Consider the following 27,184-nt stretch of genomic DNA (forward strand, 5'->3'; position numbering starts at 1 on the left):
ACGTACAAAGGGACCTGGGTGTCCTTGTATATCAGTCACTGAAAGCAAACATGCAGGTGCAGCAAGCAGTTAGGAAGGGAAATGGTATGTTGGCCTTCATTGCAAGAGGATTTGAGTACAGGAGCAAGAATGTCTTACTAAGTTATACAGGGCCTTGGTGAGACCACACCTGGAGTACTGTGTGCAGTTTTGGTCTCCTTACCTAAGAAAGGATATACTTGCCATAAAGGGAGTGCAGCAAAGGTTCACCAGACTAATTCCTGGGATGGCAGGACTGTCGTATGAGGAGAGATTGGGTTGACTAGGCCTGTATTCACTAGAGTTTAGAAAAATGAGAGGGGATTGCGTGGAAACATATAAAATTCTGACAGGGCTAGACAGACTGGATGCAGGGAGGATGTTTCCCCCTGGCCGGGGGGGTCTAGAATGAGGGGTCACAGTCTCAGGATACGGGGACATTTAGGACTGAGATGAGGAGAAATTTCTTCACTCAGAGGGTGGTGAACCTGTGGAATTCTCTACCACATACAGCTGTGGAGGCCAAGTCACTGAATATATTTAAGAAGGAGATAGATAGATTTCTAGACACAAAAGGCATCAAGGGGTATGGGGAGAGTGGGAATAATATGGTATTGAGATAGAGGATCAGCCATGATCATATTGAATGGCCTACTCCTGCTCCTATTTTTCTATGTTCTATGTTTCTACTTGCAGCTGAGGCATATTATTGGGGCTTTATTTTACACAGGTAATTCTGTGTGACCTATGCTTTCTACGAGTGTGACTCTTTGCTGGGAATGTGAGGATCACGGAACTACCCCTTAAATCTAACCATGCTACACCTGATGTGGACTTCAGACGCTGACACTAGATACCCAATCTCAGCCAGAGCATCAGTAGAGACACTATCATTGGCCTGGGTTAGGAAAGTCAAAATCAAGCATGGTTCTTGATCCTGACAACTATCCAGTGAGCTCTGCTACAAATGTTCATGTGTGAACATCAGGTGAGTATAGGATTAGGCTCAATTGTGATGCATGCCATGATGACTGGGAAGTCACTTGGAGGGATTTAAAATGAGGCCCAGAAGTTAAAATACCCCAGGCCTCATTTTTGGAGCACAAGGTGAGTTTCTAATTCTCACCGATGCTCAACTGAGCAAAACTGGCCTGCAGTTAAAATCGGAGCCTGCGTTTTTCTATTTTCTTTGAACACTTTTTTGTTTTATTAGTTATAAAAATATTGAGATGGAAAACAGCCTGTTTGACTGACATGCAAGAATCATCCAAACAGGTAACAAAGAGTCTGTTCGCTTTCCAACTGGCGTGGGAAGGTGGGGCACCTCAAGGATGGACGTGTTGGACAAGCAATGGTGGGGGCGGGGTGCTTGGAGGCAGGAGATCATGTGATGAAACTTCTTGGAATACGTTCAACCACAGTTGGCAACCCTAGTACCATGAATCCAGTGTTAAGAATGAGCTGATGGTGCCAGAGGTGTGGTGACAGAACTGGCACATATACCATGGTATCTTTGATATTCTATTGTTGTTGCCTCTTGCGTTACAATAATGAAAAGTACAACGTTCACATCTCTGAATGACATAAAAATCAAGCATTATTATTAACAGAAGGGGTAATTGCATGAACTCACGCTCCTAGTGTGGTGACACACTTTCAGGAAGGACAGGTAGGAAAACTGCAACTGACGTGCTGTGAGCCTGTTTTTTATTTGTTCTCGGGATGTGGGCAACACTGGCAAGCCACATTTACTGCCCATCCCAAATTGCCATAGGGTCATACAGGCCTTCTTCCTGAACCACTGCAGTCCTTGTGATGATAATAGTTGCACAATGGTGTTAACTAGGTAAGTCTAAGGGGGAAAAATTAGGTTGCTTTGTACCTCCCGTTAGCGCCCCTGGGCACAAAGCCCCTAGCACCTGGGCGCGACGTCACTAACGCCTCCCACGAAATTCAGCAGGAGATTAGCGGCAGCGGTAGCCGGTAGCGCCCGCGGCGATGACGTTATCGCCATGCACAGTGCCCCACTCAAGCCCCAGCCGCAAACTTCGGTCGCACCCCCTGACCTACCGTCGGACAATATGTCCGACAGGGTCAGAGTGGTGTTTTTGCGGCCACGGTGGCGCAAATTAAAGGGCAGGTGCCAGGCGGCCATTATTTTTGGCCACCTGCCAGCACCTGCCCCCTTTCGCTTTTTGACGCGGGGTGGCAGCCGCGATCGGTCAACCCAGCACTCCTCTAGCAGCACTAGGCCCCTTCCCCTTTAATCAGTGGCGGGAGGCCTGCAATACCATGGCGCTACGTGCTGACACGCGTGGCGCTGTTGCACGTAGCACCACGATATTCAATGGTAGCGCCCCAGGAAGGAGGGCGAAGCGCTTCCAGTAGTGCCCCGCCTCCTGCGTGGGGCGTGTACCACTGAATTTATGGTGCAAGGGCGCTAACTTTTTCAGGGTATTAAATGTAGCGCCCTGGCGAAGTTAGCGCCACCGAATTTTCCCCCCTAAGACTTTGACCCAGCGATGATTAAGGAACTATAATATATGTACAAGTCAGAATGGTGCGTGACTTGAAAGGAACTTGGCAGGTGATGGCATTCCCATAACATTGCTGCTGTGAGTACAATTTCCCCAGTAGGACTGCAGAATCATCTTCACAGATCCTACCCCACCAACACTGTATTAAGACTCAGAGGCAAATGCAATGCCCAGTGTGATACTAAGCTAGAATGTTCCAGATCTAATCCTTGGTCTGCACTGAGCAGCGAGGCATTAAAATCGGCCACCGCATCCTAGGCTTCCCACAAACAAAAAGCAGACTCACACATGAAGAATGGCTACTAGGATGTGAAATACCGAAGGGCGGCCAGTGTCCATGAACCCGTACCATCTAGAATCAATACCTTCAGGAGAGATGGGAAATAGAGGAGTGAAAACTGACAAAAGAAAAAAAAAGGCTTTATCTCTTCCCCAGCTCTCCTCTATATTTTCATCACAGATCTCTGGCACAGTGCAGGTTTATTAAACTATGTATGGTTGTACTCTACCCTTTCAGGAGGTCCATGCTGACGCTGCTCGGTGAGGTCCAGTGCATTAGGGCAATGTGCAAAGAGTTGCCTGATGTGAAGAACTTGTGTCAGACCTCTCACTGGCCTTAACCAGTCAATACTGTTCAGAATCCTGTACAGAAAAGAAAATAATTTAAATGAGATTTTGAAGATTGGTGGAGGGAAATCAGAGGAACTGAAGATGTAGCTTTCCCACATAAAATACATACATAACCCTTAGGTTAGGTATTTCACATAAAATTAAATGCAGATCTCACCCAATGGACCTAATGGGTAAAGGCATTGGTCGATGTAATATCAAGTCATATTGACTAGAAGGTCCCAGAAACAATGAGGCAAATGACCAGTAACCTATTTTTGGTGGTGTCGGTTGAGGGACGAATGTTGGCCGGAACACCAGAACTCCCTGCTCAGTAAATAGCTCTTTAATGTCCACTGGGAAAGGCAAGCTAAATTTAACATCTGCATAATGCAGTATTCCCTCAAAATTGCACTGAAGTGTCAGCCTAGATTATGTGCTCAAGCCCTAGCGTGGGGCTTCAACACAAAACCATTTGAATTTGAAGCTACCAACTCAAAGGCAGATACACACACGCTACAGAGAAGTGGCCAATGATATTGAGGAAGAAGCAGAGGATGATTAATTACTGAGTGCTGGTGAGGAAGGGGTAGCAGGTGTGTTGGTTGATGTCTGGCCAGTTGACAGACATCAAGTTGAGTGACCCTATTGAGTTGTTGGGACACCAAACTAAATGGGGCTGCTTTCACATGGAGGCTGTTACAGGAGCAGCACCATATTGCAGAGTTACTTGCCTCCTTGCACACAACAGTGAAAAGTTGTCTGACTACCTTAGGAGTCCACCAACCCACTGTGCTGGCTACCCCGCATTTGAAATGTCAGAGAGCAACGGTTATCTGCCACTAAACATGTGACAATACCATTGGCATCTGCAGTAAAACCTCATTGACACAGGCCATAGGTAAAGCAGGATCATCTTTTATGAATGCTCCCACTACTGTTATGGAGATTTTGGAGCCCATTTCAAGATGCATTTATGGCCAGCTTCAACTCACTTGAGAATGATTGCAGTCAAACAGTAGAGAGATTGCAAAACAGCATAATGTCTCACTGCTCTATGTTCACACAGAACAGTGCATACTATGAGGAAATTCCCTTCAGTACTGGCATATATGGTGCAGCCAGTAGGCACTCATGTCAGCAGAAGGCTTTTCCCAACACGCAGCCTTGCACGAATAGCAGTTGGCACTGCCTCTGAAGCAACTGAGCCCACAGCATCAGAGACTTTTGGCACCGATGCAGGTGCATGAAGGTTAGTTACAGATTCAAATAACACCTTCAATGTCTCCTGCTGTTGGTCTCGTAACTATCAGTGCTACTCCATCAACTAGGAAAGTGTGTAGTATTAGGGCACTACCACGTTCAAAACGTAATAGTACTAGGGGAAAAACAGCAGCAGCAAACACATTAACCCAAAAATCACTGGCACTGTACACCAGAATAAAATGAATTCATTGCTATTGCCTCTATCATTTATTTCATTATGCAGAGAATCACTTGGCCTAAAGCCAAATAATATTTGTGTCAATTTCTATTCATTATAAATTTATATGTCCACAGTTGTGTGGAAACTCAAAGAAGAAGGATTGAAAATGCCTTAAGGAATGAAGTTTAATCAACAAAATAAATAAGAAAAGGCCATTCCCCTTCATTCATGAAAGGACTACCTTTATACCTGGAAAGGGAGAGCGCCCAATCATACCTTATTTTTGTCGCATGAATATCATATCCAAGCAAAGTACTGACATTTTTACAGTAATATATTTTGATACAAATTGCATCTGACTGTTTGGCAAGCAAATAAAAAAATGTATAACACATTATGAAAATGATCAAGAGGGCACTTTTTCCACCTGTTGTTAATATGGACACTGGCCTATTGATCAGCAAAAAGTGCAGCACGGGGCATCAAATTCCATTTGTGGGTATAAATGCCAGTTCCCATTTTCTGTTGTTATGGATTTAAAATGGTAATAAGTTTTCTGCCAGTGGGTTGAAAATAGCAGTTAAAGCCATAAATTGTAGCCATGCTGAATCTTCTGAACAATTATGTGGCATGCACGCATGGAGGTACAAGTCTCATGCAGTGAAGGACTGCAAAGGACACATAAGTAAGCAAGTATTTGCAAGTATGTAAGTTTAATTTTTTATGGGTTTTTTAAACTCTTGGGCAGTTTAAACCGGAAGTCGAATCCGGGTATAAAAGGGGAGGGGCTAGTGCAGTGCACGGAGTGCCTTGTGCATTGAGTGGTGCTGGAGTTTTGCTAAGTGGGAGAGTTCGGGCAAGTGGGAGGTGAGGGTGTGTTTTTTGCTCTGTTTTGTTCCCCACTCCCAGGCTTGGACAACACTGCGGAGGCGGAGCAGCGAGACGAGTCAACCAAACAGGCCCCACAGACAGTATTCAAGGAGGAGGTTGGTGATCAGCTGGTTGGTTGGTTTTCTTCCTTCTCTTCTCTTTTATACCTTTAAGTTGGTAAGTCCTTTGAATAGTGGTGTGACATTATCATTTATATCCAGGCAGGGTCTTCATAACTAATAATAAGACATTTAATTAATTATATAGAATGGAGCAGGTGATGTGTTACTGTTGCGAGATGTGGGAGCCGGTGGTCCCCATTGAGGCTCACGGTGATTACATCTGCGACAAGTGTTTGCTGCTAGAGGAACTCAAGTTCCATGTTATGGAGCTTGAGACCGAGCTTCAGACACTGCGACACATCAGGGAGGGGGAGAAGTTCCTGGACTCTATGTTTCAGGAGATGGTCACACCTATGAAGTTAATTACTGCAGATGTAGTCCGTGGTCAGGGACAGGACGATGTGACTATGAGTGAGGAAGGTACAGGGATCCAGGATGTAGTGTTGAAGGAGACGCAGCCCTTGTTCTTGTCCAGCAGGATCGAGGTTCTTACTCCCTGTGAGGGTGGGAGCGGGGACTGCAGGGAGGATGAGCAACCTGGCCACAGCACCGTGGTACAGGGGGCCATTCAAGTGGAGGGAGTAAAAAGAAATGTTGTAGTGGTAGGGGATAGTATCATTAGGGGGATAGATAGGGTTCTCTGCAGTCAAGAGCGGGAGTCCCGAAGGCTGTGTTGCCTGCCTGGTGCGAGGGTTAAGGACATCTCTTCTGGGCTGGAAAGAAACTTGGAGTGGGAGGGGGAGGATCCAGTTGTCGTGGTCCATGTTGGTACAAACGACGTAGATAGGACAAGGAAGACGGTTCTGTTAAAGGAGTATGAGCAGCTCGGGGTCAAATTAAAAAACAGAACCTCAAGGGTAATAATCTCTGGGTTATTACCTGAGCCACGAGCGAATATGGCTAGGATAAATAAAATTAAAGAGTTAAATGCGTGGCTCAAAGACTGGTGTGGGAGAAATGGGTTTTGCTTCTTGGGACACTGGCACCAATACTGGGACAGGAGGGAGCTGTTCTGTTGGGACGGACTCCACTTGGCCAGTGCTGGGACTAGAGTCCTGGCGAATCATATAACTAGGGCTGTAGAGAGGGCTTTAAACTAATTAGTGGGGGGGAGGTTTCTAGAGAGCAAATAATAGAAATGACAACAGAGAATGTCATAGACTTAGGTAGCAGTGGGGGAATTAAAAAACAGAATGTGTCAGGAAGGGACAGAAGGTATGGAGCAAAAAGTAAAGTAACTAAAAAGGGAAAAAACAGGAACTAAGTGTTACAAAACATATTTGAAAGTTCTTTATCTGAATACACGTAGCATTCGTAACAAAATGAATGAGTTAACGGCACAAATAACGACATATGGGTATGATCTTGTGGCCATTACAGAAACATGGCTGCAGGGTGACCATGACTGGGAATTAAACATACCAGGTTATTTAACAATCAGGAAGGACAGGCAGGAAGGGAGAGGAGGTGGGGTGGCTATGCTAATAAAGGAAGGAATCACTATAATACAGAGAAATGATATTGGGTCAAAGGAGCAGGATAGTGAAACAGTTTGGGTGGAGATCAGGAATAATAAGGGGAAAAAAACACTAGTGGGTGTAGTCTATAGGCCTCCGAACAGTTGCAACTCTGTTGGACGGAGTATTAATCAGGAAATAGTTGAGCCTTGTAATAAGGGAACAGCTATAATTATGGGGGATTTTAATTATATTAACTGGACAAACCAAATTGGGCAGAGCAGCCTTGAGGATGAGTTCATTGAGTGTATTAGGGATGGGTTTCTTGAGCAGTATGTAACTGAACCGACCAGGGGGCAAGCAACCTTAGATTTGGTCCTGTGTAATGAGACAGGATTAATTAAAAATGTCCTAGTAAAGGATCCCCTTGGAATGAGTGACCATAACATGGTTGAGTTCCATATTCAAGTAAAGGGTGAGAAGGTTGGATCTCAAACAAGCGTGCTGAGCTTGAATAAAGGAGACTATGAAGGTATGAGAGCGGAATTGATTAGAGTGGACTGGGAAAATAGATTAAAGGGTAAGACGGTACATGATCAGTGGTGTACATTTGAGTTATTTTACAACTTCCAGAAAAAATATATTCCACTGAGGAAAAAAGGGTGTAAGAGAAAAGATAGCCATCTGTGGCTAAGTAAAGTAATTAAGGATAGTATCCGACTAAAAACAAGGGCATATAAGGTAGCCAAATCTAGTGGGAGGATGGAAGATTGGGAAGTCTTTAAAAGACAGCAAAAAATAACTAAAAGATTGATTAAGAAAGGGAAGGTAGAATATGAAAGTAAATTAGCAAAAAATATAAAAACAGACAGTAAAAGTTTCTATAGTTACATAAAAAGAAAAAGGGTGGCTAAAGTAAATGTTGGTCCCTTAGAGGATGAGACTGGGAAATTAATGGTGGGAAACATGGAGATGGCAAAAACACTGAACAATTATTTTGTATCCGTCTTTACAGTAGAGGACACTAAGAATATCCCAACACTGGACAAACAGGGGGCTCTAGGGGGGGAGGAACTAAATACGATTAAAATCACTAAGGAAGTGGTACTTGGTAAAATAATGGGACTCAAGGCGGATAAATCCCCTGGACCTGATGGCTTGCATCCTAGGGTCTTGAGGGAAGTAGCGGTAGGGATTGTGGATGCATTGGTAATAATTTTCCAAAACTCACTGGACTCAGCAAAGGTCCCGGCAGATTGGAAAACTGCTAATGTAACACCCTTATTTAAAAAGGGTAGTTGGCAGAAGGCTGGAAATTATAGACCTGTTAGCCTAACATCTGTGGTTGGTAAAATGTTAGAGTCCATTATTAAGGAGACAGTAACGGGACATTTGGATAAACATAATTTAATAGGACAAACTCAGCATGGTTTCATGAAGGGGAAGTCATGTTTGACAAATTTGCTGGAGTTTTTTGAGGAAGTACCATACAGTGTGGATAAAGGGGAACCAGTGGACGTAGTGTATTTAGACTTCCAAAAGGCATTTGACAAGGTGCCACACAAAAGATTATTGCTCAAGATAAAAAATCACGGGATTGGGGGTAATATTCTGGCGTGGGTGGAGGATTGGCTCTCTAACAGAAAGCAGAGAGTTGGGATAAATGGTCCATTCTCAGATTGGCAACCAGTAACTAGTGGTGTTCCGCAGGGGTCAGTGCTGGGTCCCCAACTCTTTACAATCTATATTAACGATTTGGAGGAGGGGACCGAGTGTAACATATCAAAGTTTGCAGATGATACAAAGATGGGACGGAAAGTAGTGAGTGAGGAGGACATAAAAAACCTGCAAAGGGACATAGACAGGCTAAGTAAGTGGGCAGAGATTTGGCAGATGGAATACAATATTGGAAAGTGTGAGGTTATGCACATTGGCAGGAAAAATCATAGAGCAAGTTATTATCTTAATGACAAGAAACTGGAAAGTACTGTAGTACAAAGGGATCTGGGGGTCCTGGTGCACGAAACTCAAAAAGTTAGTATGCAGGTGCAGCAAGTGATCAAGAAGGCCAATGGAATGTTGGCTTTTATTGCTAGGGGGATGGAATATAAAAACAGGGAGGTATTGCTGCAGTTGTACAAGGTATTGGTGAGACCGCACCTGGAATACTGCATACAGTTTTGGTGTCCATACTTAAGAAAAGACATACTTGCTCTCGAGTCAGTACAAAGAAGGTTCACTCGGTTAATCCCGGGGATGAGGGGGTGGTCATATGAGGAGAGGTTGAGTAGATTGGGACTCTACTCATTGGAGTTCAGAAGAATGAGAGGCGATCTTATTGAAACATATAAGATTGTGAAGGGGCTTGATCGGGTGGATGCAGTGAGGATGTTCCCAATGATGGGTGAAACTAGAACTAGGGGGCATAATCTTAAAATAAGGGGCTGCTCTTTCAAAACTGAGATGAGGAGAAACTTCTTCACTCAGAGGGTGGTAGGTTTGTGGAATTTGCTGCCCCAGAAAGCTGTGGAAGCTACATCATTAAATAAATTTAAAACAGAAATAGATAATTTCCTAGAAGTAAAGGGAATTAAGGGTTACGGGGAGCGGGCAGGAAATTGGACATGAGTCTAGGTTCGGAATGGTCATGGCCCTGTGGGTAGTGGAGTGGGCCCAGGGGCCGTGTAGCCTGGTTCTGCTCCTACTGTGTTCTAATTCTGTTAGATTTCAGGAGATGGTTTTATTCCTGTTCCTGGCTGGGGTGGAGATCGCCTTTACAGAAGGTAAGTACTGTAGAAAATATAGGGACAGAGTGATCTCCTGGAAGAATTTCGATCGCCTAGATGGGTCGGAGAGGAATTTCCCAGATTTTTTTCTCCCAAATTGGCCATTGGGTCTTTATCTGGTTTTTCGCCTCTCCCGGGAGATCACATGGGTTCGGGTGGATGCACAGTGATAGAAGATTTGAGGTTAGGATCAGATCAGCCATGATCTTATTGAATGGTGGAGCAGGCTCAAGGGGCCGATTGGCCTACTCCTGCTCCTATTTCTTATGTTCTTATGTTAGACTCCTGAGAGAGTCGGGTCATTTCGCGTTTCCTTTTCAATGGTAGAATTTGTCACCGATAGACATTCCACTATGATCGAGTGGAATATCTCCACTGGGTCCACTGTAGGCGCCTCTTCCACCATTGTTCTTATGGTATTTTGCAATCCCTCTACCGTTTGCTGGTATTTCCTCCTTTAACATGGTGTTTGTTTCCATCATAGGATTCACCATGTTTTCAGAGCAGGAATGTGATGAATAGAAAGTTCAGGTGCACTAGCAGAGGACAATGGAAGAGAAAGCAATGTCTGGGAAAGAATGTCTTACCTTGGGCTAGCAGAAAGGCTGTTAATGAAGCTCTCCAGGGAGACACTTACATTGGTTTATGACCCAAGGGAATTCCCTGCAACTGTAACAGCTGTTTTAATTTTTTTTAATCACTGGTTGTTCCAAAAAGCTGAAGAAATTCTGGAGACATTAAGCCAAGCACTATATCTACCTAAACACAAAAAATGACTCATACACTATTCTGGAAGTGTCGCAGATTCATCCAGATGCACAAACAGATGAAGATGCAGCAATACTTTTTGTGCAGGTGTCCTGCAATGCACAACAAAGAATTTTACAGAGTCGTGGTAAATTCAGCACGGATGGCCAGTCCTATACTGATGCTGGCACCACAACATAGTTATCTACTCAAACCTTATTTCTCTGCTCTTTCCTAGGACCCTTAAATATGTTTCTTCTTCAAAGCCCTGCAAATCCATGGGCCTGGAATCCCAGAAATTATGCCATTGTGGCAGAGCCACCAAAGGACTCAGAGCGGTTGTACATAATTCCTTTAACAGCAATGTAGTTACTGTCTGTGCCTGTACCTTTAATTACACTGTTTGACTGTACAATGTCTAGTTACCTTTACAGCGCGGTTTCAACGTGATGGCGTCATGCCGTTAGTCACATGATGCCCCAATGGCGGGAAGAACGTGATGACATCATGACGTCAGTCTTCTGACCAGGGGATCAGTTCTCGTGGAGCCCTCAAGGAGAGCAGACCTGTATTCGATGTATTCCAGCAGTTTCTAGTTAAAACCTGTTTTGTTCCATTAAAGTTCATTGTTTTAATTGCCTGAGTCGAACTCAGTCTTTTCGATAGGAACCTCCGTTCCTACATTGGTGACCCCGAATTCTACGAACAATTTTCGTGGAAGATTCATCATGGACACGAACGCCGTCACGCTGAAACTGCCACAGTTCTGGGAGCATCAACCAAACACCTGGTTCATCCAGGCTGAAGCCCAGTTCGCCATTAGAAACATCATCGCAGATCAGACCCGTTATTATTACGTGGTCTCCGCCCTCGACAGCGCAACTGCCTCACGGATCATCAGCCTCCTCGGTAGTCCTCCTACTGACAGCAAGTATGATGCAATTAAGGCGCGGTTGCTTCAGGTTTTCGGGCTATCAAAGTCGGAGCGCGCTCGCCGGCTCATCATGCTGCCCGGCCTCGGGGACTCCAAACCATCCAAGCTCATGAGCCAAATGCTCACGCTCTTGGGTGCCGAACCGGAATGCTTCCTCTTCCGGGAGCTTTTCCTCTATCAAATGCCTGAACAGGTTCAGGCTGCCCTAGCCAGATCCGACATTACAGACTGCGCCGAGCTTGCTGCCGAAGCCGATAAGATTTTCACGGTAACCCAGCAGTGCTGCGCGGCCACGAGGCGCCCACCCCCTACAGACGCGGTTCCAGCTCCTCCTACAGCGGGCTGGTGCTCCTACCACACCCGTTTTGGCGCAAAAGCACGATGCTGCCGTTCCCCCTGCAGTTTTTCGCCCAAAAAAAAAACAAAGCTCCTGCGGCGTCCCTGGCAAAGGAGGACCGGGTCTAACGGGCGCTCCGCGGTGGCGATGGCCATCAGATCTACGGGGAAACTCCTTTATATCACCGATTCCCTATCGGGCCGGCATTTTCTTTGTGACACCGGGGCGCAGTGTAGCATTCTACCTGCGTTGAAGCTCGACATGCAGACTGGGAACCTCAGTTTTTCCCTCATAGCGGCTAATGGCGCAGCAATTCGAACTTTCCAAAAGCGGCGGGTCGAAGTCTGTTTCGGTGGTCAGCGCTTCTTTTGGGAATTCATCACTGCCGCAGTCTCACAGGCCATCCTAGGGGCGGATTTTCTGTGTGCCAACAGCCACCTCGTCGATGTCCGGCACCGCCGGCTGATCAACACGGCCACCTTCCACGCGATTCCGTGCTACCACGGTACCTCCATGTCGCGCTCTATTGCCTGCGCTTTCCCTCCTCTGGATGACTTCACTCGGCTCCTCGGGGAGTTTCCGGAGCTGACAAGGCCCACTTTCTCCTCTTCAGCAACGAAGCATGGTGTTGAACATCATATCACCACTACTGGCTCCCCGGTTTATGCGCGGGCTAGAAGGCTCGAACCCGGCAAGCTCGCGGCTGCGAAGGCGGAGTTCGACACGATGGAGCGGCTCGGGATCATTCGGCGATCCAATAGTCCCTGGTCCTCGCCTCTCCACATTGTGCCGAAACCGGGCGGCGGCTGGCGGCCATGCGGTGACTATCGATGCCTGAATGATGCCACCACTCCGGACCGGTACCCGATTCCGCATATTCAGGATTTCTCGGCCGATTTGGCGGGAAATTCTATCTTCTCTAAAGTCGACCTCGTCCGTGGATATCACCAGGTTCCCGTGCACCCGCAAGACGTCCCGAAAACCGCAGTCATCACCCCTTTTGGCCTCTGAGTTCCTGCGGATGCCGTTTGGCTTAAAGAACGCAGCACAGGCGTTCCAGCGTTTAATGGACTCCGTTCTTCGAGACCTACGCTTCATCTTCGTCTACCTTGTCGACATTCTCATCACCAGTGCCAGCAAGGAGGAGCACATCTCCCATTTGCGTTCCCTCTTTACGTGCCTCAGCCAGCATGGTTTAATCATCAACCCGGCCAAGTGCCAGTTCGGCCTGCAGCAGATCGATTTCTTGGGACACCGCATAACATCGGATGGTGCCGTCCCCTTAATGACGAAGGTGGAAGCAGTTACCTCTTTCCCGCGGCCGCCAACAGTCAAGGCCTTGCCGGAGTTCCTGGGGATGGTCAACTTCTACCACCGTTTTGTCCCTAAGGCGGCTCAGCTTATGCAACCCTTGTTCGGGGCCCTCAAGGGCAAGTCCAGTAAGGATCCAATCAGCTGGACAGCCGAGATGGTCCAGGCGTTCGGCAACACCAAGAGCGCTTTGGCCAACGCAACCATGCTGGCGCACCCACTTCCAGGTGCCACCATCGCCCTTACCACTGACGCGTCAGACTTTGCCATCGGTGCAGTGCAAGAACAGTGGGTCAACAGCACGTGGCAACCGCTGGCGTTTTTCAGCCTTAACTACGGAAAAATGAAAAAAAATACAGCACCTTCGATCGGGAGCTACTGGCCCTTTTCCTCGCCATTCGCCATTTTCGGTTCTTATTGGAAGGGCGTCCCTTCACGGCTTTTGTCGACCACAAACCTCTTACGTTCACCATGGCCAAGAACACTGAACTGTGGTCCGCTCGTCAACAATGTCACTTGACGTTCATTTCTGAATTTATCACGGACATTCAACATGTGTCTGGTAAGGGCAACCTGGTGGCGGATTGCCTCTCCCGTGCGACAGTCCACGCGGTGCACCTGGGGATCGACTACACCCTCGTGGCTGCAGATCAGGCCTCGGACTCTGAGGTCCAATCATATAGAACCGTTCCCTCTAGCTTCCAAGCGACCAACGTCACTTTCCAGGCCGCAGGCGCCACGCTCCTTTGCGACGTCTCCATGGGCTTTCCACGACCTATCGTGCCAGTCGCATGGCGCCGAAAGGTGTTTGATGCCATACACGGGTTGTCGCACCCTGGGATGAAGGCTTCACAACGGCTTATGTCGGCGAAGTTCGTCTGGAAAGGTATGCAACTCGATGTCCGTGACTGGGCTAATACCTGCGTCGTCTGCCAGAAGGCCAAAGTCCAGCGTCATGTTAAAGCTCCAGTGGCTGCGTTCGCTGTTCCGGAGTGTCGTTTCGACCACGTGCATGTGGACCTTGTGGGGCCTCTTCCGCCTTCTCAGGGTTATACTCATCTCCTCACCATGGTGGACCACACCACTAGGTGGCCAGAGGCAATTCCTTTGGTTTCCACCACTTCGGCAGGCGTCGCTAGAGCTTTCATCTCCTGTTGGGTTGCCGGTTTCGGGGTGCCGGCGGACATCTCTTCTGACTGCGGGCCACAATTTTCCTCGGAGCTTTTGAATGCTGTAGCTCAGGGGCTCGGCCCCAAACTTCATCACACCACCACCTATCATCCACAGGCGAATGGCCTTTGCGAGCGATTCCACAGGTCGCTTAAAGCCTCTCTTCGGGCTAGTCTTCAAGGTGCAGGATGGGTGGACAGACTTCCATGGGTCCTTTTGGGTCTTCGTACGCCGCCCAAAGAAGACCTGCAATCGTCCTCAGCTGAACTCGTCTATGGCCAGCCGCTCTGAGTACCAGGGGATTTCCTCCCTTCTCCCACAGAGCCATGGTCCGCCTCCCAGCAACTCCGCCAGGAAGCGGCCAGATGCTTCGCTCCGGTGCCTACATCGAATCACGGTTTGCAGAACTCCCACGTGCCACTGGGACTGAAGAATGCGGAGTATGTATTCATCCACCACGACGCTCACTGGGATCCGCTCAAGCCCCCTTACACTGGTCATTTCCGCATCATCGAACCAGGCGACAAATCCTTTTCGGTCGACGTCGGAGGAAAGCCGGATCACATCTCGGTGGACCGATTGAAGCCAGCTCACCTGGACCTGGACCACCCTGTCGTAGTCGCTCAACCACCCAAACATGGCCGACCACCCGCAGCCGCCGCACCAGATCAACCAAAGCCGCCCGCCAACTCGACCGCGCTCGCTGCGCCTGCTCAACCACAACAGACTGCCAACTCGACCACCGGTCATCAACTTCCTCTACCAGGGTATCGAAGTTGATCAGACAGACTTGTCAGACCTCCTCCTCGTCTTACTTTTTCCTGTTAAAGACAATTCTGGGGGGCGCATGTGGCAGAGCCACCAAAGGACTCAGAGCGGTTGTACATAATTCCTTTAACAGCAATGTAGTTACTGTCTGTGCCTGTACCTTTAATTACACTGTTTGACTGTACAATGTCTAGTTACCTTCACAGCGCGGTTTCAACGTGATGATGTCATGCCATTAGTCACGTGATGCCCCAATGGCGGGAAGAACGTGATGACATCATGATGTCAGTCTTCTGACCAGGGGATCAGTCCTCGTGGGGCCCTCAAGGAGAGCAGACCTGTAGTTGATGTATTCCTGGTGTGGAGATGCCGGAGTTGGACTGGGGTGGACAAATGTAAGAAGTCACACAACACCAGGTTATAGTCCAACAGCTTTATTTGAAATCACAAGCTTTCAGAGCGCTGCTCCTTCGTCAGGTGAAATGGAGAAATGCATAAAGACACAGCTTATATAGTCAGAGAATAATGTCAGATGTTTACAGGTAAACTTGCCAACTGCCATTTATCACACCTCGGCAGAGAGATAATCACAGCAATCAAAGGTGTGAATGGTATCCAAACAGGTCAGTCACGAAAACATTACATCAAAGAACAATGAGGTGGGGTCACAAGGGGTCAAATATTGCAGATGCTGGGGTCTGTATGAAAAACAAAAAAAACAGACAAAAAACATTTTTTTTTTGTTGCTGGAAATCACAGCAGGTCCGGCCGCATCTGTGTAGAGAGAAACATCTGACATTATTCTCTGACTATATAAACTGTGTCTTTATGCATTTCTCCACTTCACCTGACGAAGGAGCAGCGCTCCGAATGCTTGTGATTTCAAATAAAGCTGTTGGACTATAACCTGGTGTTCTGTGACTTCTTACATTTGATGTATTCCAGCAGTTTCTAGTTAAAACCTGTTTTGTTCCATTAAAGTTCATTGTTTTAATTGCCTGAGTCGAACTCAGTCTTTTTGATAGGAACCTCCGTTCCTACACCATCATCGTGCCCACCAGGGAGCTATGCTGCTGGCCCTGGAGGACTTTCTGGAGTATGGATTAGGTTCCCCACCCAACATGTGATAAAATCCAGCAACTGCTACTGCACCCTGGGTGGGATGGGGGTAGGTATCAGGTTCCCCCAATAGGAACAGAGATATGCTCTGTGAGCCCCTTTGTAAGGGGGTCGTGTTAAAAACAAATATGACTTTGTTTTTCTTTGAGAATCCAGGCCACATTTCCAATTTGGACCCTTCAGGTAGGTCCCATATTTGCCCTTCAGCAAGCTCGTATACCTCTTCTGACCAGCATATCATCCGCTGATCTTGTCCCCACCAACTGAGAGGCCAGGAATACAGTAACTCTTGACATTGGGAGTTCCTGTACTCAGCTCTGCCCCCACTGGTTTTGTGAGGAGTGGGTACAGGCCCCACTTATACAAGGCTACAAGGAATCCCAGTTTCAGGCTTGGACACAATGGGGGTGATTTTCTGACGCTGGAGGAGGCAGGTTTGGAGTCAGGAAAGGCGGAAAAATTACAATTACTGAGGTCGGGTCGGAAACCCGACTCCAACCCGCCTCCGTGGGATTTTGCCGGTGCCGGTTTTGGCAGTCGGGAAACGCTCCAGCCTCCAGCTGGCCATAGCGTTAATTAACCACTGCAAATGCTTGTTAAATGCTGGGTATTATGTAATGAGAAAGGATTAATTAGCAATGTTGTTGTGCGAGGCCCCTTGGGGAGGAGCGATCATAATATGATAGAATTCTTCATTAAGATGGAGAGTGAAGTAGTTGACTCAGAGGCTAGGGTCCTGAATTTAAATAAAGGAAACTACGATGGTATGAGGCGCGAGTTGGCTAGGATGGATTGGGGAACGTTACTTAAAGGGTTGATGGTGGATAGGCAATGGCAAACATTTAAAGATCGCATGGATGAACTACAGAATTTGTTCATCCTTGTTTAGCATAAAAATAAAACAAAAAAGGTGACTCAACCATGGCTAACAAGGGAAATTAGGGATAGCATAAGATCCAAGGAGAGGACATAAAAATTGGCCAGAAAAAGCAGCAAACCTGAGGATTGGGTGCAATTTAGGACTCAGCAAAGGAGGACAAAGGGATTAATCAAGAGGGGGAAAACAGAATATGAGAGTAAGCTTGCAGGGAACATAAAACTGACTCTAAAAGCGTCTATAGATATGTGAAGAGAAAAAGATTGGTGAAGTCGAGCATAGGTCCCTTGCACTCAGAATCAGGGGAATTTATAATGGGGAACAAAGAAATGACAGACCAGTTAAATACATACTTTGGTTCTGTCTTCACAAAGGAGGACACAAATAACCTTCCAGAGATGTCAGTGAACACAGGGTCTAATGAGAGGGAGGATAATCAGTAGTGGGGAAAATGCTAGAGTTCATTATAAAAGATGTAATAGCAGAGCACTTAGAAAACAGTGACAGGATCGGACAAAGTCAACATGGATTTACAAAAGCTAAATCATGCTTGACTAATCTACTGGAATTTTTTGAGGCTGTAACTGGTAGGATAAGGGAGAACCAGTGGAAGTGGTGTATTTGGACTTTCAGAAGGCTTTCGGTAAGGTCCCGCGTAAGAGATTGGCGTGCAAAGTTAAAGCACATGGGATTGGGAGTAAGGTACTGACTTGGATAGAGAACTGGTTGGCAGACAGGAAGCAAAGAGTTGGAATAAACGGGTCTTTTTCCGAGTGGCAGGCAGTGACTAGTGGGGTACCGCAGGGATTGGTGCTAGGACCCCAGCTATTCACAATATATATTAATGATCTAGATGAGGGAACTAGATGTAATATCTCCAAGTTTGCAGACGACACAAAGCTGGGTGGGCATGTGTGCTGTGAGGAGGATGCAGTGCAACGAGACCTGGGTGTCTTTGTGCACCAGTCGCTGAAGGTAAGCATGCAGGTGCAGCAGGCGGTTAAGAAGGCAAATGGTATGTTGACCTTCATAGTGAGTGGATTCAAGTACAGGAGCAAGGATGTCTTGCTGCAGTTGCACAGGGCATTGGTGAGACCGCACCTTGAGTATTGTGTGCAGTTTTGGTCGCCTTATCTGAGGAAGGATCTTCTTGCCATGGAGGGAGTGCAGCGAAGATTCACCAGACTGATACCTGGGATGGCAGGAATGACGTATGAAGAGAGATTGGGTCGATTAGGCTTATATTCGCTAGAGTTTAGAAGAATGAGAGGGGATCTCATTGAAACTTATAAAATTCTAACAGGACTAGACAGAGTAGATGCAGGAAGGATGTTCCCGATGGCGGGGGAGTCCAGAACCAGGGGTCACAGTCTAAGGATAAGGGGTAAGCCATTTAGGACTGAGATGAGGAGGAATTTCTTCACCCAGAGAGTGGTGAACCTGTGGAATTCTATTCCACAGAAGGCAGTTGAGGCCAACTTATTAAATATATTCAAGAAGGAGTTAGATATATTTCTTAAGGCTAAAGGGATCAAGGGATATGGGGAGAAAGTAGGGACAGGGTACTGAATTTGGATGATCAGCCATGATCTCAGTAAATGGCAGAACAGGCTCGAGGGGCCGAATGGCCTACTCCTGCTCCTATCTTCTATGTTAAAGGCCTCTCTAATCCTATTTTGAGAGGCCCTCTTGAATTTACCATCATTTCGGTGTGCTTCACGCAACTTCTGAACCACGCCAGGTAAACCTGGCGGGTTGACTCGTGGGTGGCCTCCTCACTGCTGCAGGTCCAACAAGACCTCGTTCACTGCAGCAAGGCTTACTTGCAGATGCCAGACCTTGGCTTTAAAAGGTCTCTGAGCACTTTTAGATGGCCTTCCAAAGTCAGAGGTGCTGCAATTTGACTCCATCAACTGTTGGATCCCCTGGGAAGAACCTCGCCCCGCTTACAATGAGCGCTTCCCCAGAGGAGGCATCTGCGAGCAGAATGGGAAACATTAATTTCCTTTCACCTTGGACCTCAGATGAGGAGGAGGAGGAGACTGAGGATGATCTGGAGGAGGAGGAGCAGGAGGAGGTCAGGGCGCCAGTGTTTCGACCAGCAGCAGTGGCAGCATGCGAGCACATGGCTGCCAGGGATGCAAGGGATTAACTTATCATGGCCAGATTTATATAGGTTAGGCAAGTTGGCACATGTCCTTGGCTCCATGCCAGGACTTCACTGACAATGGACATGCCTCTCTGGCCTCCTTTCAGTCAGGCCACCAACCAGACAACGCAAGTGTGGTGTTGCCTGCAATGTGGAGCTGCCTAAGGCTAAGTAACAGATGGCATAACGCCAACATTTTGGCATCAAATCATGTTAATGCTTTCCAACAGGGATGATATTTCATCAATACACAGAAACAGTCTCCCAATCTGCACATAGATCTGGAGGTTATATCCCTTGCCAGCTGTACCAACACAGCCTTGGTTTCTTTGGCAGGCCTCCTTCTCCGAGATGAGTGGAAGATCACCTCCATGCTAGCTGTCACCCCCTCCAACAACATTTGCAGTGCCTCATCCAAGAGCCTCGGGTAGACCTTTGCCTTGGAATTGGACATAGTGGTTTCTCAAAAGATGTTGGAGGTGGTGCAGGAGACGCAGAAATGCTGTGGAATGAGCCAAGGGAGTAAGAATCCATAAAGTCAGACTACAAAAATGCTGTCAACAGAGGTGAGTTTCAGTCCCAAAACACTAATTGAGCAAGGCATCCCACACCTCTGAAATCAAGTGGACAATCATGGGAAAATCTCAATTTTTTGAAAACTATCAGTGGAGGCGAGTTTCTGACCGCACCTTGAGTATTGTGTGCAGTTTTGGTCACCTTACCTGAGGAAGGACGTTCTTGCCATGGAAGGAGTGCAGCGAAGATTCACCAGGCTGATACCTGGGATGGTAGGAATGACGTATGAGGAGAGATTGTGTCGATTGGGCTTATACTCACTGGAGTTTAGAAGATTGAGAGGGGATCTCATCGAAACCTATAAAATTCTGGCAGGCCTGGACAGACTAGATGCAGGAAGGATGTTTCTGATGGCCGGGGAGTCCAGAACCAGGGGTCATAGTCTAAGGATAAGGGGTAAGCCATTTAGGACTGAAATGAGGAGGAATTTCTTCACCCAGAGAGTGGTGAACCTGTGGAATTCTCTGCCACAGAGGGCGGTGGAGGCCTGTTCATTAAGTATATTCAAGAAAGAGTTGGATATATTTCTTAAGGCTAAAGGGATCAAGGGATATGGGGAGAAGGCAGGGACAGGGTACTGAATTTGGATGATCAGCCATGATCTCATTGAATGGCGGAGCACACTCGAGGGGCCGAATGGCCTACTCCTGCTCCTATCTTCTATGTTTCACTCCTGCCAGAAATGGAGCGGGATGTATCTCAAGGACCAATGATTTCTGACCCCAAATGTTTCTCTAATTTCCTCTTCAATAGCCACTTGTGGTAATTAATGTTCCCTGTAGGCTGCACTATATTCTGCTCGGCCTGTTTATTTCAATGCACTGTCCCTTTAAATTTCTGCGCACGCGCGGCATTTCCATTGTAAAAGCTTGTGAACAGCCTGCGCGGGACACTGGGATTACTACGCAGCCACGCAGTTTAGAGGGAACATTGGTGGTAATGTGTTCCGTATTCTAAATTATTTGCATGAAGATATCTCCTCTAACCTCCCCTTTTGTGCTTATGACTGCAACAATGACCAACTGCAAGGTTGATTGTTGGGGGAATTTGAAATATGGCCTAAAAACATGGCTTATGACCCAAGGATCGTTAATACAGACGAATCCGTGTAACTGCAACTGCTCCGGAAAACCTCAAGTTTGTAATAAAACAAGAATTTCCAGAGAGCGGGAAACAAAAATCAAGGCAGGTCTGGTGCATAACAGCTTTGTTTGCCTAAATTTCTTACAATATCTTTAAAAAGGTGAATATCTTAAACATTAAAGAAAAATGCTCATGTTTTGAGTCTTTTTTAGGCTGCGAAGAATTCTGTGATTTTTGTTTTGGTGGAGATCAGAAGTCATCAAGCTCCGCACTTTCCTTTCCAGTGTGTAAAATTCATCAAACATTTCACTATCTTTTGATTTGATGAATCAATGCAAAACACACAGTGCAAAATCTACCCCTCTAACTTTGGGAATTTCCAACTCTGGCACGTTTTCATTGATATCCTCGGCAGCCTCTGCTTCTGAGTGTTTCAGAAAGAACACAAGAATAGGAGCAGGACTAGGCCATATGGTCCCTCGAGGCTGCTCCACCATTCGAGATCATGTCTGATCTTCGACCTCAACTCCACTTTCCCAGCCGATCCCCATATCCCTCGATTCCCCTAGAGTATCTATCTCAGCCTTGAACATACTCAACAACTGAGCAGCCACAGCCGTCTGGGGCAGAGAATTCCAAAGATTCACAACCCTCCGAGTGAAGAAATTCCTCATCTGCCTTAAATGGCCGACCCCTTATCCTGAGACTTTGCCACCTAGTTCTAGACTCTCCAGCCAGGGGAAACAACCTCTCAGCATCTACCCTATCAAGCCCCCTCAGAATCTTATATGTTTCAATGAGATCACCTCTCATTCTTCTAAACTCCAGAGACTACAGGCCCATTCTACTCAATCTCGCATCATAGGACAGCCCCCTCATCCCAGAAATGAATCTAATGAACCTTTGTTGAACCGCCTCCAAGGCAAGTATATGCTTCCTTAGATAAGGGGACCAAAACTGTGCACAGTACTCCAGGTGTGGTCTCACCAAGGCCCTGTACAAGACTTCCTTACTCTTGTACTCCAACCCCCTTGCAATAAAGGCCAAAATGCCATTTGCCTTCCTAATTGTTTGCTGTGCCTGCATTTTAACTTTCTGTGTTTCTTGTACAAGGACATCCAAATCTCTCTGAACACCTTAAAAGTTTCTCACCATTTAAAAAACTGTTTTTCTATTCTTCCTACCAAAGTGAATAACCTTACATTTCCCCACATTACACTCCATCTGCCACCTTATTGCCCACTCACTTAATCTGTCTATATCCCTTTGCAGACTCTTTGGACTGGATTTTACCAGCCCTGAGGAGGCGCGTCTGGAGGTGAGACTGCTAGGAAAATCCCCAAAAATAGGAGCAGGTCCCAAACACGTAACCAAACCGCCTTCAACCAACCTTCCTGGGAGTTGGGTTCCCGATTTGCGTAGGGTCCCGACTCCTAGAGCCGGGAAGAGGATTACAACCACTTAACTGCCTGTTAACAGGTAGTCAACAGGCAGTTGAGGCTTTTTCCCCATTTTGAGCCTTCTGATGCGGGCTTCCCAATGTCGAAGAACCCCGCCAAGGTAAGTGAGGCATGATGTGGGTGCACTGTAATTTTTGTGTATATATGACAGCTGCAGAAGTGGTTTAAAGGCTTCAATGGGACACTGGTGTGTATCAGAGGTAAGGAAAAGTTATGAAAGTAATTTTTATTGTGTTTAGATATTTCTGCAGGTGACAAGCTGTGAAGTGTTTGTGTTGGCTCATCTCATCGGGAGAAGTGACAGATGGCTTCTGCAATCTCAGCTGCAGCTGCCATCTGTTTCATCCTAAGGAGAGAGTAATTGGAGAGCCTGGGTTCAAGGGCTCACCTTTGGACAGTGATTGTCAGTGTTTGACAGCACCTCAATGCTGTCAAACATTGTCAAATCATCTGTCAAACAAGTGTGGTGCATATGCCTTTAAGAAAACCGGCAGATGAAGCGTCATCAACTGACGTCATCTGACACCTGCTTTCCCTTAATTGGCCAGCAAGCCCGCAGGGCAGGCTTAACAAGGCCAATCAGGGAAAAATAGCGTCCACTCATCAGACGTCACTGGGGGACCAGCAGTCCCGCCTCGAACTCGGCCTTCCAGGTAAGATTCCGCCTTTTGTCTCCTCCTCACAGCTTACTGTCCCACATAGCTTTATATCATCAGCAAACTTGGATACGTTACACTTCGTCCCTTCATCTAAGTCATTGATATAGATTGTAAATAGCTGACGCCCCAGCACTGATCCTTGCGGTACCCCACTAGTGACAGCCTGCCAACCTGAAAATGACCCATTTATTCCTACTCTCTGTTTTGTCTGTTAACCAATCCTCTATCCAAGCTAATATATTACCCCCAATCCCATGTGCCCTTATCTTGCATAATAACCCTTTATGTGGCACCTTATTGAATGCCTTTTGGAAATCCAAATATACTACATCCACTGATTCCCCTTTAACTACCCTGCTAGTTACATCCTCAAAAAACTAATAAATTTGTCAAACACAATTTCCCTTTTATAAAACCATGTGGACTCTGCCTAATCATATTATGATTTTGTAAGTGCCCTGTTACCACTTCCTTAATAATGAATTCCAGCATTTTCCCCAATGACTGATGTCAGGCTAACTGGCCTGTAGTTCTGTGTTCTCTCTCTTTCCTTTCCTGAATAGCAGGGTTACATTTTCTACCTTCCAGTCCATTTTAGAATCTAGGGAATTTTGGAGGATCACAACCAATGCATCCACTATCTCTGCAGCCACCTCTTTTATAACCTTTGGATGTAGGCCATCAGGTCATGGGGATTTATCGGCTTTTAGTCCCATTAGTTTCTCTAGTACTTTTCCTCTACTGATATTAATTATTTTAAGTTCCTCACTCTCATCAGCCCCATGGTTCCCCACTATTTTTGGTATGCTTTGTGTGCCTTCTACTGTGAAGACAGATACAAAATATTTATTTAACGTTCTGCCATTTCCTTATTCCCCAATATAATTTCTTCTGTCTCGCCTTCTAAGGAACCAATGTTTATTTTTGCTACTCTCTTCCTTTTTACATGCTTGTAGAAGCTCTTACAATCTGTTTTTATATTTCTTGCTAGTTTACTCTTTCTATTTTTTCCCCTTTTTATCAATATTTTGGTCATTCTTTGCTGGTTTCTCAAACTCTCCCAATCCTCAGGCTTACTACTGTTCTGTGCAACATTATTAGCCTCTTCTTTTAATCTAATACTATCCATAACTTCTTTAGTTAACCACGATGGACCACTTTTCCTGTGGAGTTTATATTTCTGAATGGAATGCATATTCATTGAGAATTTTGAAATATTTCTTTAAATGTTCCCCACAAAGATAAGAAAATATATGATTTCTGCATCAATCATCTCTCTGCAAATGCCACGGTTATCTTCCATTGAAACAGAAACAAAATCAAACTCCACCTCACTCAAACTGCCAGCAATCCATTCACCAACCTCCTCAACTTCGACTGGATCATTATTTTCCTTGTTGGCAACCAAACCGCAGTTTCTAAAGCAGTTAATGTTGCAGCTGGGACTCACTGCATTCCAAGCTCGACTGGATAAGTGCATAGCATCCAACACACTATAGATTTTTATAACCTGTGAAATGCCAGTTTCCTCTGTGGAGTCTAAAACATAAGCTACTTTGCGCAGGAATTGCTTCTTGTAATATTGTTTTCTGGTATGAATGAGGCCTTGGTCCAGGAGCTAGATGATAGATGTGGTGTTAGATGGTAAAAATTGGACCCTCGCGTCTGAAATATGCCACATCCTGGCAAGTGGTATTTACCATCAAAAGCACCACCTTCTTGCACCACTTTCTCATCCTGACATTGAAAGACTGCAGCTACTTTCCAAAAATTGTTTGCATCATCCAAGCATTAGCGCTACTTCCATAACCAGTTGGAAAAGTTTAAACATTTTTAAAATGAGGATTCTTGCTTTTCCCGATCATGAGAGGTTTCACCTTCTCCAAGCCCATTTGGTTAGCACACATTTTGCTACTGCTCAGCTTCTCACTTGACTAACAAACCCATTCAGATTGAAAGGTGAAAGCTCAAAGGTGAAAAGTATTGTTACAGCAGGATTTCTGCACGCCACACTTGCATATAAGCAGGAATTGCAACAATTGAAATTGCAAAGAATCAAACTTTTCACAATAGGAAATATAGAGGGAAAAAAGAACTATATTAATGGTTGCACAAAAACGGGAATTGCAATTAAGTGAGTTGCTTATGAATATATCTAAAAAAAACTCTCAATACCCTTTAATACTTCTTCCAAAAAGTTTTTCTGATGATTTTTTCTTTATCTGAGATTATCTTTCAACAATTTTCAGTAAGTTTAGTGTATTTTATATTGTTTCCGCCTCATTTCCTTAAATATTTTTAGAACAGTTACTTTTTTTTCTGCTATTTTTAAACTTTCCAATGTAACCTTTAAGGACATGGTTTTTACATCAACTGATTTCTATAAACTCTGGGTTGCTCACCTTCGACCAGCAACCTGCTGAAAAATAACAATCCCAATACAAATCTTCCTTAACCAGCACAGGACTAAAAAAGTCAACAGCAAGCCAAGCTGACAGTTTACCATTAACTCGTCGAAGCTCTAGTTCCGTAAAAGTTCACTCAAGGACCAGGATGTTCCTGAACTCCCATATATTGAGGTGTGGGTAAGATGTTGTGTAATTACAGTCAAATATAACGTACGATTAGACACTTAATTTTTTTAAAATCAAAATGAGCCCAACCACACCATTCACAACCAGCTCCTCCATACCAGTTCCAGCGTCAAGTAAACTTGTCCCTCTGAGAAAGCGATCTCTTTTCATCCAGCTTGGAAATGCCTCTGCCATTACTTCAGTGAGCAGTTATAGAGTATTACCAGTGCTTTACATCATATGTGTTAATACATTAATGCTCGATGCCAGCTCACACTCATTGATAAAACACGTGTTCAGTTAGACAATAAATCTTGAAGACCTGGAAAGACAGTGGAGGGACAGCATAACCTCCTCCAAATAAATTTCAATAATTACTTCATTCTGGTTTGTTTTAAATGAACAATTACTACAAGAAATGTATTTATTAAGTGATTAAAAATCAGCCCATGAAAATTTTATGACGAACAATCTCATGTCCTGCTGGGTTGTTCAGTGATTCAGCAATCCAGCACCTTCAACAAGGAAGCTGCACTCGCAGGGAGCAGACTAGAGAACGAGCCACAATATTGTAATCCCAATTCTCTGACCCTTGCTCCCTGCAAATGCATCCCACCCACTGGAGACAGCAGAACATAGATTCACCTCTTACCTCTAAAGATTATGCTAATGAAGGGGGGTGGGAGGCTTCAGGAAAGAGTAAATTTAAAAGCAGCGAGAGAAATGTCAAGGCTCTAGAGCAGAGTAGAGTTTCGGGAAAAAATAAGCAGAGTGGGCCAGGAAGGGAGAGAGAGAGTAACAAAGTTAATAAGGCATCAGTGACTAAGGTGACATCAGGGAAAAATAGAAATAAGTCAAAGCTAAAGGCACTATATCTGAATGCGCGAAGTATTCGCAACCAAAAAGATGAATCAATAGAGCAGATAGAAATTAACAGGTTTGATCGAATAGCCATAACAGAGACATGGTTGCAAAGTGGCCAAGGTTGGGAACTAAATATTACAGGATACTTAAGGAGAGATAGGCAAAATGGAAAAGGAGGGGTAGCCCTGATAATAAAGGATGGGATAAAGACAGTAGAGAAAAAGGATCTTAGCTCTGAAAATCAAGAAGTAGAATCAGTTTAGGTAGAGCTAAGAAACATCATGGAACAGAAAACATTGGTGGGAGTTGTTTATAGGCCCCCAAACAGTAGGGCAGAGTATAAATCAGGAAATTAGAGGTGCATGTAACAAGGGTAATATAGTCATCATGGGGGACTTTAATCTTCATATAGACTGGGCAAACCAAATTTGCAGTAATAGTGTGGAGGACAAATTCATGGAATGTATGCAAGATAGTTTTCTAGATCAGTATGTTGAGGAACCAACTAGGGAACAGGCGATTTTAGATCTAGTATTGTGCAATGAGAAAGGGTTAATTAATAACCTTGTAGTAAATGGGCCTTTAGGGAAGAGTGACCATAATGATAGAATTTTATATTGAGTTTGAAAGTGATTTAGTTAAATCCGAAACTAGGGTCTTAAATCTAAACAAAGCAAACTATGTAGGTATGAGGGGCAAGTTGGCTAAGGTAGATTGGGAAACTACATTAAA

General features: G+C 45.6%; 1 long non-coding RNA gene across 1 annotated transcript in view; it reads right to left on the minus strand.

Moving 5' to 3' along the window:
- Positions 1–25,712, minus strand: part of LOC147110709 (uncharacterized) — a 43,520-nt gene extending 17,808 nt beyond the window's left edge. Inside the window, exons 1-2 of the long non-coding RNA XR_015080103.1 lie at positions 25,519–25,712; positions 3,065–3,197 (exon numbers count right to left, since the gene is read on the minus strand). This is a non-coding gene — a long non-coding RNA (uncharacterized LOC147110709). The remainder of the gene's footprint in view (positions 1–3,064; positions 3,198–25,518) is intronic.
- Positions 25,713–27,184: the final 1,472 nt, after the last annotated feature.

Source organism: Somniosus microcephalus, chromosome 11 (assembly GCF_052327205.1).
Source record: "Somniosus microcephalus isolate GS21.2 chromosome 11, FLI_Smic_1.0, whole genome shotgun sequence".
Taxonomy (NCBI): domain Eukaryota; kingdom Metazoa; phylum Chordata; class Chondrichthyes; order Squaliformes; family Somniosidae; genus Somniosus; species Somniosus microcephalus.